General features: G+C 39.1%; 2 long non-coding RNA genes across 2 annotated transcripts; one reads left to right on the forward strand and one right to left on the reverse strand.

The window, feature by feature from the left end:
* Positions 1-1341: 1341 nt before the first annotated feature.
* Positions 1342-8579, forward strand: LOC137170618 (uncharacterized). Its single transcript, XR_010924640.1, has 2 exons — positions 1342-4376; positions 8126-8579. It is a non-coding gene; the product is annotated as an uncharacterized lncRNA (long non-coding RNA).
* A 2632-nt stretch (positions 8580-11211) lies between these two features.
* LOC137170844 (uncharacterized) lies at positions 11212-13018 on the reverse strand. The gene is made up of 2 exons (XR_010924679.1): positions 11910-13018; positions 11212-11749 (listed from the first exon to the last, which is right to left on the reverse strand). It is a non-coding gene; the product is annotated as an uncharacterized lncRNA (long non-coding RNA).
* Positions 13019-18254: the final 5236 nt, after the last annotated feature.

Here is an 18254-nt window from a genome sequence, read left to right on the forward strand (position 1 = left end):
GAAACTTAGAATTGATTTCAGGCACAGCGCTGCACCCAAATCTCCCACATATAACCATCATGGACTCATTTAAATTTCTTGGCACACATACTGGCAACACACACTTAAAGTCCAACTGAAATCACATTTAATAATCCCTAAAAAATAATGTCATGTTTTATAAAAAATATATTGTTAACAGTTTTGCATTTATAGAATGAATAAAAAAGGTCTTTGGGGAAATATAAGTGTCGGTGTCTGTGTTTGATTGACAGCAGCTGGCAGGCTACCGGTGTTACACCGTATGAACAGAGACAAAGTAAACAAACTGCTGTAGCTACAAGTACATGGACAGACAGCGTGTCGCTAACAGGGATTTTGAAGAGCAACGACCAAACTAGCATCTAACGGGTCTGAACAGTTTACACACTGTTTAATGTGCTGCAGCTGAGCTAATTAGCTATCTAGCCTGCTAACTGATGTTAGCGGTGCAATTTTCCCGGCTCATTCATCAAGCTAAGGTGCAGCACAAGATGTGTGTTCATGTCTGTAAGTTAGATAAGAAGCCGGGATGTAGCCCCCCCTTGTGGTGGCTGTAGGTTGTAGCTTCTTACATTCAGCAGTGTAGCAGGATGCAATCAGGCTCAGTGTGACCGTCTGCTCTGCCGATGATAGAACGACACGTTATCGCTTTGTGTAAAGATTTGATTTACTGCATGGCATCAGTAATGACTCCAGCTATGTAAGTTGATGATGGAATGATATTTAAAGAGGACAAATTATGCTCATTTCAGCTCTAAATTTTTATTTTTGGACTCCACTTCAGTAGCTCCGCATGATTCAAAGTTCAAAAAACTCCTTATTTATCTTATACTGGCCCTTTATGCAGCCCCTCAATATACCAGTTTCTCTTACACACCGTTTTAGCTCCTGTCTCTTTAAGGCCCCCCTGAGCCCGCTCTGTTCTGATTGGTCAACTTTACGTATCAGAGTTGTGTAACTTTACCGTCAATGCAAACCAAACATTTCCTGCTTTACTGCTTCAAATTAAAAGCTTTTAAATGAATGACTAATGGGAGACTTTTATTGTGAAGAATTTATAGGAAGGAAAAACGTGTTCCTCACTGATTTAGCAGAGCTTGGTTAGCGGCGCTAAAAAACGGTCGAAACTATAACATATGGAGCTATTTGGAGTTATTTGTTCAGCGGATCAGTTTGGAATAACGCAGGGAGGAAGAGTACAAGCAGAAACAGCCACAGTGATGATGATGTTTTGTGAAGAGCTGCAGACAACCAGCACACCTCCAACAGATAAACTACTTATTTGCTTTGCTGCGCTGTGTAATGGAGTCGTGGCTTGGCATAACTACTCTCGGAGCGGAGCAGCGAACTTGCGCGCTGTGCACGTAGCAGATGTCCATATAAAGAAATCTGTCACGAACGGACGTCAGCTCGGGATGAAAGTAGAAAAGACCGTTGGAAACTTAGCGTTCAGAGCAGTCTGAGGATCACTGCTACATGCGTTTACCTCATTATTTGACATGTTGGCCACTTTTAACATGAACATCCAATATGGTGACATTATATATATGTCTGAAAATAAGGAAAAGCATAATACGTCCCCTTTAATCTAAATGATGCAAAACTAGGTGGCGCCATCGTGAAATCAAAGAACTTACATATAATTTTCACCCTTTTGGTTTCTGATGTTTTCTCAAGTGATTTACAGAGAAGAAATGTAGCTGTAGTGGACAAAAGGCAGTTTAATTTCACTTTAATGGAATATTAACTCACACTACATCTCTAAAAAAGCCCAGCAGACAACTTCAGAAATTCAAAGTGAAACACTGAGTTCTTGTCCAGTTCTCTACAATCATCACTGACACTATCATTACTTCTGTCTGCACAGCTTTAATCTGTTCTCCAGCAGATTCTTCAGCGTCACCTCCTCAGCTTTAAACTGAAGAGTGCTGGATTAGAGAGATCTGAGCAGTACAGCAGAGCGTTAATGCTGATCAGCCCTGATAGTTGTAGCAGACTTTCTTCTCATTAGCCCTGTGGCCATTTACTCTTTAAGATGTAATATTAATTTAAGTTGCAGTAAGACCATCTCACACTGTGAAGGGACTTTCTGGAGGAGTTACTGTAAGTCTGTGCAACTTATAATATTACAGTCAGCTTGGTGGAACGGCTGCAGAGCTGTCAGGAGGAACTTTCTGAAGGTCTGGGTCCAGGCGGAGTTGAAAACTTTCAGAAAATCCTTGAAGCAAGACGTAGGGAGCAAAAGTAAAAAAAAGAGAAAGAGATAAAAGCACTCCTTCAGTATTAGCTGAAATTCCTTTATAGCCAGAGGCAATTCTTTCAACTCAAACTGAATGAAAGATTAAGGCTCACAATGGTGCATTCCAGCTCTCCGGGTACTGTCTGCAAGTGCATGTCTGTCTGTGTGTGTGTCTGTGTGTGTGTAAATGTGTAATTTATCAGGTGCATCCACTGTATGTATACTGTTGCAGGGTTATTGTACAGCAAGATTGTATATCTGAAGCTCGGTGAGTGTCGTGCTTTAACCTCCTCATTGACTTATGTGTCTTACTTACATAAAGCAGGTTTAAAGGCTTCCAGCTGCATTATGGAACCACTTCAGCACCATGAGGTAAAGTGTAAATATGACAAAACGAGCTTTCAGAGAAGTGACACGAAATACGCTTCCTCAGCTCCCCCTTGGTCCCTGGAGTTTTTGGATAAGTGGCAGTAATGACTGCGAATCAATTCTTTCAACATACATCCTACTTTACAACCATTAACCATTGATATATACGGAGCCTGTAAGGGTCCATGGAGGGAAAAAAAAAACTAATTTGTGTTCTCAAACGAACACTTTGTGATCTAGATTTAATGAATTGCGCTCCCAAATTAATAATTTGTGCTCCTGATTCAATCATTTGTGCTCTCGATTGAACTATTTTTACGAGTCAGATGGAAGTTTTAAGAAAGCAATAAAGAAGACATTTCTCCTGTAGCATCAGTTACTGCTCCAAGCTGGATCCAAGGCACGAATTACTAAATCAAGAGCACAAATCAATATTTCTTTTCTTCCCAGGATCTGTAGATTTATGTCGTTTGTAGTAAAATACATTTATTGGTTTTCAACACAAAAAGCTATTGGATACATACAGAAAAATAACAACTAAGAATTAGAAATAATGATTAATAAATATGTCTATGCAGTTATTAACTAGTTCATCATTCTGTCACACAAAAGCTGCATTTCTTTCTCTTGGTTGGATAAGCAGTATTTGTTCTGTAGGTTCTCTTTAGTAGCGTATGTCAGATTCTCCATGACCAGGAAGCTTTGATGGTGCCACTTCACCACTTTGCCCCAAACAATTTTAATTTAAAGAGGAAAAAACAATAGCTGAAGAATGAACTGAGGAGGTTACTGTTGTGCTACTAACACACACTGTAGTTCCTTATTTGTAAGCACTTAAATAAGTGTTTTCCAGGGTAACTATAGATCTTTAGCCAAGCTAGCAGTGTTGTTCTGACAGTCGGTCCACCACCAGAATGAAATATCTCCACAAGTTTCAGATGCCATTAAATTTTATGCAGACATTCATGGTCCCCAGAAAATCCCGTCTGGACCAACATGCTTGTATTTTAAAGTGGATGTCTTGAGTTTTTTCAGTGGGAAGCATTGCTTGTTCTTCTACAACAAAAATATTTTTGCTAATGGAAACGCCAACATATGGGCCTATTTCAGAGCCAGTATGATGACAGAAAAAAATGAAACCATCAGGAGAGCAAGACCCATGAATGTATAATAAGAGCTGGATAGGGCGCCGCCGCTCAGCCTTGCAGCCAATTTTTCCCAGTGTCCACTCGCGGTATTGTAGCGAAAAATCGCCCTGCAGCCCAAAAAGCATTTTCCCCATAGACCACCATTGTAAAAGAGACACCTGTAAAACTGTTGACTGGACACCTTGAACTGCAAACAACGTCAATTATGACTCTTTCTAGTATGAACTTTTGATCCAAGGAGGTTTCATGTTTATAAAACTTTCCTCGAGCCGAGAAAAGCAATTTAAAAATCTGTGATGTCATCACAATGTAAAGTCTATGGACCGAGCGGGAGCTCGCGGGCGGGGCCAATGGGGGAAACACTACTGCGCATATTCAGTGGGCCGAACAACGCGGAAGCAAACCCGGAAGCTAGAAACTTTTTTTGGTGTATGCGCCAGGCGAGCAATTCCTAGAGGACTGAATGGGCGCCATTTTTAGTCCCGTATCCAGCTCTTATAATACATCCATGGCAAGACCCCATCATCAAGCTCATCAAATGAGCTGTTCTGATGTCAGCTGTAGGTCCAGTCGGTACCGCTCTTCTCTTTCTTTCTCAGGTAAATTCTGCAGCTTCTTTTATTCTCTGGTTTCTAAGTGGATTCATGGAGATTTATTGGTGATGCATATCTGAGATAATGATATCCTCAGGAAATGTAGGTCACACTGAATGATATCAATATGTGTTTCATGTGTGTTCACATTTGATATAACAATGAGAAGGAGGACAATTTTTATTGACTTCACACAGTATCTTTGACTCACCTTCAACTTCTCATCATCCCTCTGGGGAGGCTTTGTCCTGCTCAATGTCCATGTCTATTACAGACCTTATGCTGTCAGTTCTCCATGGTTGAATTCCCATCCACAGCATGAGTTCAGTAACTGAGGAGCACAGAGAATATTTCATTCCTCATCTCCTCCAGTAATGTTAATGGAGCTTTAGTCTTGACTGAAAATCATTAGAAGAGTAGAGTAAATATTCCTCAATGAACAGGTGAGATTTTGGAGAGAGGTATTATGAGCTTGATGTAGTTAAAGTATTGCAGTAAAAGTAGAGGTTTGGTCCCTCTGACTGATATATTATTATATATGACATCATTAGATTATTAATAGTGAAGCATCAGTGTTAGAGCAGCATGTTACTGTTGTAGCTGCTGGAGGTGGAGCTAGTTTACACTACTTTATATACAGTTAGCTAGTTTAGTCCAGTGGTTCCCAAGCTAGGGGTCGGGCCCCTCCAAAGGGTCAGCAGATAAATGTGAGGGGTGGTGAGATGATTAATGGGAGAGGAAAGAAGAAAAAACAAAGTTCTGATACACAAATCTGTTTTCAGTTTTTGGACTTTTTCTCTAATCTTTGATTTTTGCTGAAATATTGGATCATTTGAACATTTATTGAAATGAAAGCATGTGAGAAGTTTAGAGGGGAAAATCACTATTTGGTGGAGCTGTTAACAACTCATAGACATGTGAAATGTGACCCCGACTACACACTGCTTTTTGTAAGACGTCAAAAGCCAAAAAGGTTGGAAACCACTGGTTTCATCTTTAACAATGTGTTGTATTTTCAAAGCTTGTTATATTATCCATTGTGTCAAATCTTCATCTGAAAAGTAACTAAAGCTGCTGAAATCTGAAATGCAGTGGAGTGGAAGTATAAAGTAGCATCACATGGAAATACTCAAGTAAAGTACAAGTACCTTAAAGTTGCACTTAGATACAGTACTTGAGTAAATGTACTTAGTTACTTTCCACTCCTGATACTGAAGCTTTAAACATGTTCCAGACACTTATTGTATTTACAACAAATTAATTTAGGGTAACTTCTATACTGTTCACTGTAACTGAGGTTCTGTAGGTTGCGTGAGTACAAGGACTGAACAGAAAACAGTACCTCGCCTTCCTTATCTGTGCAGCACAATAACACAAAGTAAAGTGAGCGACTTTCAGTCCACTCCTCTCAAAAGGGAGATAAATTAAGTTGAATCCTTTGACGCATACTATTTCAAATGAAAGACTGAATAGTAGACATCCAGGGAGCAGTGAACCAGGAGACACCGTGTACAGTCATCCAAATCATTCGGCGGCCAAGCTAAAGCCCAGGACTCCAGCTGTTATCTTCAATTTATTGCTTGCACTCATCTCACCTGTCTCTCTCTGAAGATACTTTGACACTAATGTTTTCCACAAAGCTCTGAGGTTTAATTCTCCCCAACCCCATCTGACTCCCCCCCCCCCAAAAAAATCAATACCCCTCACATAACAGTAATAGTTTGCAATAATCCCCAATATATGGAGTTATTAAACATAGACAGACACTTTCAATCTCCACTATTGCAGGCGATACATTTTGCTATAAACTTTATGTCTGTCTGATGTGAGCGTTACGATGCCCTTAAGTGTCAAGCACACTGCAGTTTTCAACTTATATCAAATTTCCAAGCTGTAGTCACGTTTATTCCACTGTTGTTCTTCGTCATTGGGAAGAGTAAAGATGTCCATACGGTGGCCAAATGCTTGAAACAAACTAGTGTGTTGTATGAACAACATGATACAGTAACACCAAAGACAGAAGAATATAAAACTCTATATAGCAACCTGCATCTATATTTCAAAAACCCTGTCATGCATGAGTTATGCTTTGTTTTACAGCTATTTTAATAATTTCCTGATCATTTCCAAAGATTTTTTTGGGTAAAAAGTATTAAATTTGGTATTAGTTAGAGGGAAAATTGAAATTTCCTTGGAAAAAAACTCCATTTAACCCTTTCATGCATGAATTATGATAACCTCAGTCAGGATTTTTTTCCAAGTGTTTTTATTCCTCTTTAGGCATGAAAAAAAAAAATTGAACTTCATTTTTTTTAAACACGCATTTTTCAAGGAGTTTGTCTTAGTGGACAGATGATTAATTGTCATTTTCTCCCTTCATAAAATCAATACTTGGAAATTTTAACAATTGTATTACTCCTTAGTTGTTACTTGATGTTACAAAATTTTATTTACCTGCAAGGGTCTATTACTATAGAAAGATTGGCAAAATATTCCTGAGCTGAGTCGGCCATCTTGGTTTTGAGAAATTTGTGTTGCACTTACAAAGGCTGGCCAATGGATGGCAGTGTATGGGATGAAACACTAGAGTCCACTGTGTTGGCTGATGTGCAACTATACCATTAAAAACCCCATGCATATATAAGAAAACGGCTTTTGAATAGCTGTCCACTGTAGTGACCACTATGCAGGAAAAGGTTAATTAAGGAAGAAGTCGATAATTATTATTATTATGTTTTGATCCTATTGTGAAATAGAGACCAGCTGGTGGAGAAAGTGGAACATTTAGCAACTGAAGAGTCAGATATTTTTCTCAGGAGTCGGTGGAGACCAAACTGGAGCTACGATAAGAGTGAATATTCAGTTTACAGGACTCCAGAGTAAAAGCTAGTAATAAATATTTAAATCAGAAACATAGACTTCAGCAGAGGAAGTCCAAACCTTTTGTCTGCAATAAGATCACTAAATCTCTTGGGATTCTGAGAAAAATAACATTATATTACAGTTTAATGTATCCATATTTAACATACTCTAATATTGTTTTGGCAAGTACTTTTCCAACTGCTGCAGAAACAGTTTATTAGATTAACAACTTTTCCTAAAGCTGTTGTACTAAGTGCACTTCTTTTATTAAATTGCAGTTAATGATTTATATGAAAATTCTTCAAATCTGTACATTTGTCTTTAAAGTGAGATATAATTTACCTCACAGTTTTAGATATAATTTTCTTAGTAATTTACACTTTCATAATTATCGAACTAGACAGGCTTCATCTTCCTTTGTATAAAACATCATGTGGTCAGTTTTCTATCAAATATCATGGAGTTATCTTGTGGAATACAAATGGACATTTAATGGATTTCTTTGTGTTATTGTCTGCTGTCAAAAACATTTGATTTGGAACAATAATCAATAAGCATTCCTAGTAACTATTGTTCATACTGTTAACATGGAAATACTCTGCATTTTTAACTATAATTTTACACTTATTTTATAGTGTAGTTTTTTGAATACAAATATTTAAACTGTATTGGTGATTTTGTATGTTTGCATTTTACCTTTTGTATGTCTTTTGGATGTGGTTTTCATATAAGCTGTTACAGATTTCTACCACATCCTCACACATAGTTTTTTTTTATATTTCATTCACGTCTTTTATCTTTATATGTGTGAAATAAAAAAAAAACCTGCCATAATTATTGTATGTATAATGTTTTCTTTGTTTTCATTCCTTCTCTTCGGTTTTCATCTGCAGCCAGGAACCGATGAAGATGGATGTCGCTGCTGAAGAGGATGCAGCGCACAAGCAGCACCTGTGGCAGACCTTTCTGCCTTAATAAGATAAATATGATGGGAGTAAATACTTTATTGTGATGAATTACAGTGTGTATATGTCTATGTGTATGAGTGGAAGCACATTGAATTCACCAAAGAAAAAAAAAACAGGGACTTTCTTCTTTATCTTATTATCTTTAATTATGACTTACTGTCTCATAATTACAAGAAAACTATTATGAGATGGTTTTCTTGTATGTATGATAAACAGTATAAAAGTATAAAATCATTTGTAGAGGCAATATTGGAATCTATAATCAGAGTTGCAGAATATTGTATAGTAAGTCATAATTTCAAGTGATGGTCTCGAATTTTGGTTGATTGTTGGTGAATGTGATGCTTTTCTGTATTTATTAAATGAAATAACCAATGAACTGAGATGCTGGTGTGTTTAGTGATCTAGGGCTGAAAATTTTAAGCAATTTCCTTATTGATAGTCAGCCATGTTAACAAATAATTATTGATTAATTGTTAACAATTTATGAGATAACTTGGACAGTTATCCATAATAAAACACATAAAAAGTACATTAGGATTTTAAGGTACAGATAAAGTAAATTACTAGAGTTGTAAATTAAAAAACACAAAATAATGACTTCATTTAAATTGCAAAGCTTCCATCTGTTAACAACTGGCAGTCAAATCCAAACAGCTGCACAATTTTCAGCTTCATCAAAGGACACAAATTAAATAAGACCAGATGTGTTGGACATATTTAACAATTAAAACAAATGACACATTTTTTCCACTAATCAAGAGAGCTGCATCCTTCAACAGTAAATAACCTGTAACATTATGAATAAATATAAAATCTCCCCACAACAGCCTTCAGTCTGACAGGTTTTATATTAAATACACAGGCCTGTTTTTTTTACTGTAGCTAACGTTAGTCCAGGTGTTGGAAACGGCTGCTCAGCTGGAACAGACACAATACTGTCTGGCAGCTTTTTCAATGCAGGACATCTATATTTACTGCCACTGCTAAAATGCATTTATGCCTAGAGCAGGGGAGTGTCACTTATACAGTCCAACACTTTAGATTTAGATGGATTCACGTGTCCTGCCAACCCGTTCTCACTCTCAACTCCTCACATATCAAAGCTTGGTCAGGACCCCGTGGCGTCACTTTTTAACGTGCTGGGTAGTCCAATAGACTTCTGTTGAACTCCCACAACGTCTGAAATAGACGCTGAGACCGATGACGTCTACATAAGGTGACAAATTTCAGCCTGATCACCAGATTAAAACGTTGGCATTGTATGTTTCTGCAAACCATAGATACGTTGAATATGTACATTTCAACACCTTTAATACAGAACATATTAACATTTCAACAATACGTATCATATCAACATTTCTGAAGTGACGTAAATTACTTCACATGACATCTATATAAGCTGACTTACTTTCTTATTTGGAGGTGGAGGGGTTGATGGATGGCTTGTAATGTTGTTGGCAGAAACTAACCCTAACCCTAATCCTAACCCTAACCAAGTGGTTTTTGTGCCTAAACCTAACCAGACCTTAACCACCACGTTGTCACAGCATAAAATATAATTACTGTGATACTACGTGTTGAAAAATGATGCTAAAGGGGTACCCAGTGCGTTAAAAAGTGACGCCAGGGGGTCCTGACCAAGCGTCCATATTTGACGAGTTGGGAGTGAGAACGTGTTGGTCCTGCTTGTTCTGATTGTTAGCACCACAGCTACAGTGGCGCTCCCTGCTGTCTGACACTCAGCTCTCAGCCTGTGTTAACTGAGCAGCTGCTTCTGTTGAAGATATTAATATAGCATTAACATGAGCCTCAGATAGCGAGCTGAACCAGACAGCTGCCACACAACAATTACTTTATTCTGCAGTGTTCATCAACACAACTGCCACAGTCAGCAGAGTGATGCACGCTTTCTTCTTTCTTGGACAGCAGGAGGTGCGTTGGATTTACAATTTACTCCATCTCATTAAACAGCAAGAGACTCCACCTAGTGGCCAAACTGGGTACTACAGCAAATGTAACCATGGTAACTCTTCTTCAGTCTGCGTGTGAGACGAGGACCGACACTCACTTTGATTTGTGTGGGGACTTTTATTACCTGGTCAACAAACATGGAAACCCATTGGTCAGTAGTCTCCAATCAGCACAGCTCTACGGAAAAATTAGCTAACATAGCTTAGTGTACTAGCTAATTAAACTAGCTATAAATACTCATATAACCAAAATATAACTAATTTAGCACAAGTGCAACACAATCACCACATTTTGTCATCCAAACATAAACATAATACCATGATAGCTGTGTCATTACATTACGTTTTTGACAGACTGGCACTAAAAAGACTGTAACGTTGAAAGATATCTACTTGATTTGACTCATTTGGATGCTGAAGCTTCATATTACCTTCAGATAAACTTTTAAATACATTTTTGCACAGAAGGAGGACTGTGGATTTTGTCCCCCATCACTTCCATTGTAAGGTCATTATGAAGGGATCTTCTAATGGTCAGTATGAACAGGAGGAATGATTACAGCAAGAAAAACAGCTTTAATGTTCATTGGGCTCCTGACTGTTGTTTTAAGACACACTTTAGAGCTATAATATTTAACTATTTTGCATTAAAATGTCTAAAAATGACTAGACCTATGTTATATATTTTGTTGTGTACTTACATCATCCCAAATGTTTCCAACAAGTTTCAAACCCAGAGAAATCTGTAATTTTAATCAAGGTAATGGTCCATTTTATTTGGTCACCTGTCAATGGCGTCAGACCCATCTACCAAAGTAGTATACGCATACAAGATAATACATCAGTGTTGTGGTTGTCCGCCAGTCATAAATTGACTTTCATTCAGTTTGAAGCCACATTTTTATGATAAACTTTTTAGATCTTTGTTGTTTTTAACTATATATTTTAATTGGATGAAGGATTTTAGTCATCGGACGTCTGGATCTTAAGTTATCAGAGAAACAAGCTGAGCAAACATTAGCAGCAGAGAAACACTGATTTTTTTTTTGCATCAAACTGCTTTATTTAGTGTTTTCACCAGTTTTAATCACCGGGTCTGTTTGTTTTAGAGAGGAGGAGACCTCTGTGGATAATAGAGGTCGGCTGAATGATGAACACTGAAGGAATCCTAACTGGGAGAAACTGATTGCAATGATGAAGACAACAACTCTTCTTCACAACATCATCAAACTCAGTCTTTTCTTATTGTTTTGATTGAGAGCAGCAGAAATTGCATACATTGTACGTTTAAAAAAACTGGCAACCCATCCTTTAAAACCTTAATTAGAATAAGGTGCCAAAATTAACAGTGTTTCCTGTTATTGTGAAGCTACAACCCCGTAAGGATCATTATACCTGTCTGTCTCTTTTCCCTCCAGCTGTCTCGTCTCTGGCACAACAGACGATGATTTGCATGAAAATTACAGGAACAAAGGCGCAGCTTCCTCCTTCCTCTCAGGATATACCCCTCTGAGACTCTGTGGCACTCCGTCTAGCTGTCTGTTTGCAGTTGTCTGTGAACGGTAGCTGAAAATAACTTTTATTGAGAAAACAGATGTAGTTAAGATCCCCTCCAGACATGTTTAAAGTACTCTTCTTTGAAAAATATTTACAGTCTTTGTTTCTTCTTTATTTTTTCCTGTATCATGATAAACGTGTGAAAAGTACTTGTGCTTTTTATGTAAGGAGACACACACCAAATGATGATATCCCTGTTTCCCTCCTGCAGCTCGCCGCCTCTGACAGCCGGGTCAGAGGAGTGCAGCGTGACTGTCGCACATATATCAAACTGTGTCTTAACGTTATTCCCTCCAGCTCTGCAGTGCTCTGACCCAGAAGAGAGACACACAGTCTCCTCCGCCTGGTTGTGGAGGACAGAGTCGGGCTTGATGGCTGAATCTCCGGATTGTAACGCAGCCTGAAGGCAAGATAACTCACACTCCATTACGAAGACAGACAGGAACAGGAGTAAAGGCTGATGGGAGACAAGGCCAGCACAAGTCAAGAATTTGAGCTGGTTAAAGATTTAGTTTATGTAACACCTCTGGCTTCGACTCATAAATGTTTCATCTTCTCTGTTTGGTTCTTTTTAACCTCCTACTACACATTGTTGACCTTTGACAACACGGTGCGTAAAGGGGAGAAAGATATTTCAAAAAGTTGCATCAGTCTTGTAAATTGTTAATGAGATTGTATTCAGTAGGAGGCAGACTTGCTGACAGCTTTTTAAAAGTCTCCGCTCAAAAAATGTGTTTTTCTTCTTGTTCCATCACTGTGATGTTTAAGCTTCTCCGTGCAGAATGACGTACGAACAGAGCTTGTCTTCACGTTCATCTGCTGAAGGAGGAAAGTTTCTCTGATCACCTTAAAGGACCAGTGTGAAGAATTTAGTGGCATCTAGCAGAATGGAATATAATATTCATAAGTATATTTTAATTAGTGTATAATCACCTGAAAATAAGAATGGTTGTGTTTTCGTTACCTTAGAATGAGGCCTTTATATCTGCAGAGGGAGCGGATCCTTTTCCACGGAGCCCACCAAGTTGCACCGCCATGTTTCTACAGTAGCCCAGAACGGACAAACCAAACACTGGCTCTAGAGAGGACCTTTTGCCTTCTTTTGCAAGTTTCACAGCCACCGTAGGTTCTCCTACATGCTCAGTCGGTTGCAATTTGCAACCTCACCACTAGATGCCACTAAATATAATCAATATTTTATTACTCTCCTCAGCTTTATAGAGCTTTATAGTGAGTTTCAGCCATGGATGTATAAAGAGAACTGGATACAGCGTCGGAGGCGGGGCCCCATTCAAAAGCATGTGCACTAGTGACTTTCGCTGGCCGAGTCGGCTACTTCCGGTTTAGCCCTCCGGCTAACTTGAATGGCGATAAAACAATTCTATCATGCGGCTCTTCAAGGCTTTTGAAATGTGATCGGACCGAACAGATTTAATTCTGATAGTGAGACAAGTCATTTCGCGGGGGTTGTGACGCTCAGAAAAAGACCTCTTTACTTTTAGAGTTTGTAGCTTTACACCTTAAACTGTGACAATGTTTTAAAGTCAAACTTATGACAGTTTTGACAAATTTACAGATTATGATTATAGCCTTGTTCTTTTATTCACATGAAGCTTATTTCTTTTTTTTTTTGCATCTTATTTGTTTATATATGAACTTGCTTCTTTTTATTTGTACTTTCATCTGTTTCATGTATGCGCTCAGTGCTGCTTGATATACAGTATGTGCTCTATGTTTCTATTCCTTGTATTTCAAACATGGGTCACATGTGTCTCTGATTTGTTTATTCTGTAAATCATTTTAATCTAGAAAGCATGTTGCTTCAAAACTGCTACATAAATAAAAAGTATTATTATTATGACAGGACATTTTGCAAACCATGTCTTCAGGGGAGAAAAATTGTGTATTTGGAGGCAATCCATCCACGAGCCTCAGCATCATGAATAGTAAACGGAAGGAAATATGGCACTCTAAGATAATACACCTGCCAACATTTGAAGCACACATACCACCAATCTTCAATGCTGGCATTTCCTTCTCTGAATTATTTCAAGTCAACGTCGGTCTGTACTGTAAGAAAACATAACAGTCAACAGAGACTCTTTCCTAACGGCCCCGAGGAGCTTCACAGCACACCGTTACACCCAATTTAAGCTCCTGTCAGACCAAGGTACCAACATTTATCACAGAGAAATGGATTAAAAGAGGCCTTGGCAGACTATACCCCCAAGTTTATGAAAAAGAAATTAAAAATATTTCATTTCTTCACATGTACTTTTCTGCGGGGACCTTGTGTTTTGCTCTACACCGTACTTCTTACATCACCTTTCATTTCATTGAGATGAAATTACTTGCACTCAGAGTCCTGCTCATTCAGGGATCTAATTATTTTTGCTCATGTTGCAACTTGCTACAGGCTTCCTGTTAAGTCGAGCACTAAAGTTTCATAAGGTTTGATGAGAAAATGGTCAAATGAAATTGGTTTTGGTGTCACAACTTCGTGTCTCTGTCACTCCCTGTGAGGAATATTGAGCAGCAGATGAGACCACGGGAGAGATGAATACAAACGCAAAGAACAGAGCCTGCAGGAGGCCGCTAATGAGGGATAAAAGCATTTACAGTAGAAGACATGTAGTGAAGCAGGTGGAGCAACAGCAGCAGCAGGTTTTTAGACAGGAAACAAACAGGGCTGAGTATCAGATTTATTGGTACTATCTGAAATGTAACAGTTCAAAAACAACATTCAGCACATTTCCAGGTGTATATTTATATTCTGAGGCTCTACTGGAATATCTTTGCATTATTTCCATTTAAAAACTCCTTATTTATCTTCTACTGGTCCTTTATGCAGCCCCTCAGTTCAGCCTCTGTCTGAAACAGGCTGTTTTAGCTCCTGTCTCTTTAAGGCCTGCCTCCGATGAGCCCACTCTGTTCTGATTGGTCAGCTTCAGGAAGCTTCCTCCGGCTCCATAGGCTTCGTAAACAAATTATAGTAGCAGGATTTCACTTCTTTTTCTCCTTCTTTACTTGAACTTTCAATTTCTCAAATCCATCCATACATGTTGGAGCTGAATCAGATCTGAAATACCTTAGCAACCACCTTAGCAACCAATATTACAGAACAGACAGCTGATTATGGGCATGAACAATCTGATATCATAACAAGGAGGAAATATAGGTGACTTTGCAAATGAAGCATTCATAGCAGGTTGAAGCCCTGACTTTCGACTTGCAGGGAGCATTTTTACATACGTTCATCTCAAGTTTTATAACTTTGACCATGTTTAACATCCAACATCAGAACAGGATATAAATGACAGAAAATCACTAAAAGCAGAATATGTCTCCTTTAAAAAGCATCCCTCCATTCATTTTCCAACGCTTATCCGGGACCGGGTCATGGTGGCATCAAGCTGAGTAAAGACACCCAAAAATTCTGATCTGGGTCTGCCCCGGGGTCTCCTACCCGTTGAATGTGCCTTGAATACCTCCAGAGAGAGGCATCCAAACCAGATGCCCAAACCACCTCAGCTGGCTCCTTCCAATGCAAAGGAATGGCGGTTGTACTCTGAGCTCACCCCAGATGTCCGAGTTCCTCACCCTATTTCTAAGGCTGAGCCCAGATGCTCTCTAGAGGAAAACTCATTTCGGCTACTTGCATCTGTGATCTCATTCTTTCAGTCCCAACCAAAGCTCCTGACCACAGGTGAGGTTGGGACGTAGACTGACTGGTAATTTGAGAGCTTTGCCTTCTGGCTCAGCTCTTTCTTCACCACAACGGTTTAGTACAACACCCGCGTTACTGCTGATGTTGCACCAGTCCGCCTGTCAACCTCACGCTTTATCTTACCCTCACTCGTGAACAAGACCATGAGATACTTGAACTCCTCCACTTTGGGGCAGCAACTCCCCCCCAACCCAGAGGGAGCAGTCCACCTTTTTCCGGCAGAGCACCACAGCCTCAGATTTGGAAGTGCTGACTCTCATCCCGCCGCTTCACATCAGCTGCAAACCGTCCCAGTACCCGCTGGAGGTCACCATGTGTTGAAGCCAATAGAACCACATCATCTGCAAAAAGCAGAGAAGCAGTCCTGAGGTCCCCAAAGCGGACACTCTTTTCCCCCGGCTGCATCTTGAGATTTTGTCCATGAAAATCACAAACAGAAATGGTGACAAGGGACAACACCCACTGAGAATGAGTAGCATTATTTTGTGAAATATTTAAAAGCATATTTTCGCTATTTTGGAGAGCTTTGGCACACAAACGCCAAAATGTACTGCTTACTATTTTAGTCCAGGTGATATGTGAAAATTATGTTCACTTTTTCATAAAAGCATGAAACTGGGCACACTTGTACAGTTTGGGGCCCTGAACATTTATCACAAAAACACTTTGTGGCGGCCATGGTGGCCATTTTGCTTTCCACCATAACCGAATTACGTATTTTGCACCATATCACCTGAACCAAACATGATAATACAGAAAAGGTGAACAGTTTATGATGCTGTACATGGTATCATTATAATCCTTGGCCATCAAAACATGGGGGTAAACATCACTTTCTCTGTGTTATCATGTTTGGTTCAGGAGATATGATGCAATATACATAACTAGGTTATAGCGGAAAGTAAATTGGTCGCCATGGCCACCACGAGGCGTTTTTATGATGGCTCCATTTCTGAAAATGTTCAGGGCCCCAAACTGTACAAGTGTGCCCAGTTTCATGCTTTTATGAAAAAGTGAACATATCACCTCAAATTTGGCACATATCACCTGGACTATTTCACCTGTAGTGCTTTTACATGTCAGCCTGAAATTTGGTACATTTGAAGAAGACAAGAAGTGTGGGAAATGTAAAATTTTATGATTCATATTTTAGTAGGTCCACTGTAAAACAGAAAAATCCAAGTGCTACTTTACTGTACACATGAAAAAAAAAAGCTGGATTTAAATGTTGGAATGACTGTCTGCTACTATTGATTGAGTTCTGCCAGTAAGATAACTGTGAAACCAGTTACGTGCATCTGTGTTAAACCCAATTGATCTAAGTCTATCCAGAAGAAGATAAATGCTTTGGAGAAATCAATGACCAGGGCAACACAACAGTCCTTCTTTTTCAGAGAACAGATTACATCATTTACCATCTTGTATGCTGCTGTCAAAGTGCTACGTCCAGGTTTGAAACCAGAATGCAATGCTAAGAAAGCGAATGAACCAGAACAGTAAAGCCGGACGGCTAAACAATGAGCTGAAACTCTATAAAGCCCCGTAAAGCCGAGAGGAGCTGCAGAGTCACTGATTATTCTCTGTAGGTTCATCACTACGAGCCTCGACCAGCACATTACACACTGACAGATCGGACTGTGGAGGTATTGAAAATATAGATTATAGCTGCTTTAAATAAAGCATCCGAATACTTATTCAATCACTGGCAACAAACTTGTGAAGAAAGGCTTTACTGTATTAATAAATTAATTTGTTAATTGTATTGGCTCCTTTGTTTTGCTGTGTGGCAGCCTGTTGAAGCTTTAACAAGTTACCAAGCGGAGGCTTCTAGTCAAGGTGATACCGACTCGACAAATTCACTCTATTTCTGGTTCGTGCTGACATGAAATTCTTCATTGTAGCATCTCTAATGACTTTCTGTGACCATGCAATGAGCTGCTGGAACTTAAGAGCTTTCTGAAACACCATAATCCCTTGTGAGATAGCGTTCCTATGACGACCGAAAGGACAGCGATGCTCAATTACCCACACCGCCACTTCCTTGCTATTTCCCACCTCCCTCCCTATGCATGAGTGTTTGTGTTTATGTGTCTGTCTCATTGTTTGTTTGTGAAAGCACGAGTTATGCTTTATTACTCAGACTGTCTCTTCTGGTTCAGCGTATTACAGCTCTTCCTCTACTCATTACTGTCCATTTACCGTTCACTGATAGGAGGAGGAGGATGGGAGAGTGGCAGTCAGAAAGAAAGAAGAAGCCAGAAATACTTTTTTTCTTCAGCACTAATGGGAGAGCAAAATGTGGGAGAGGTTAAAAGGGAGAATAAGCTCACATCACTGCACATATTAACATCATCATGCTCATTAAACACACATGAGGCTTCTAATTTCAGTTTGTCATACAGTTTCTTCTCTACCTACTGTTTACTTTTTGTATCTGTATATAGATTTAATTGAATTTGGGTTTATGGGTAACCCCCCCCCCCCAGGGATCAATAAGGTGTTATCTTTTATGGGAAAGACTCTCATGTTTACAACTTGAGAAGTGTTTACATCATCTGATAAGTCAAGATGGTTGTATGATTACAAAGTTGGTCGAGTGAGAGTTAAAAACATAGCACCATATCAAGTAAATTTGGGTTTAATCACCTAGAAGGACGGACTTTGGCTCATGTGAGGCCGCAGCGTCCTTATCTGCTTTATTTTCAGGCATGAAGCAACAAGTTGGATATATCAAAGCTTTCAGAAAAATCAGAATTTCGTAATTTTAGCTTGAAAGTTGGCATGAACGGGATTCACA

The sequence above is a fragment of the Thunnus thynnus genome, chromosome 19 (genome assembly GCF_963924715.1).
Source record: "Thunnus thynnus chromosome 19, fThuThy2.1, whole genome shotgun sequence".
In the NCBI taxonomy this organism is placed as follows: Eukaryota; Metazoa; Chordata; class Actinopteri; order Scombriformes; family Scombridae; genus Thunnus; species Thunnus thynnus.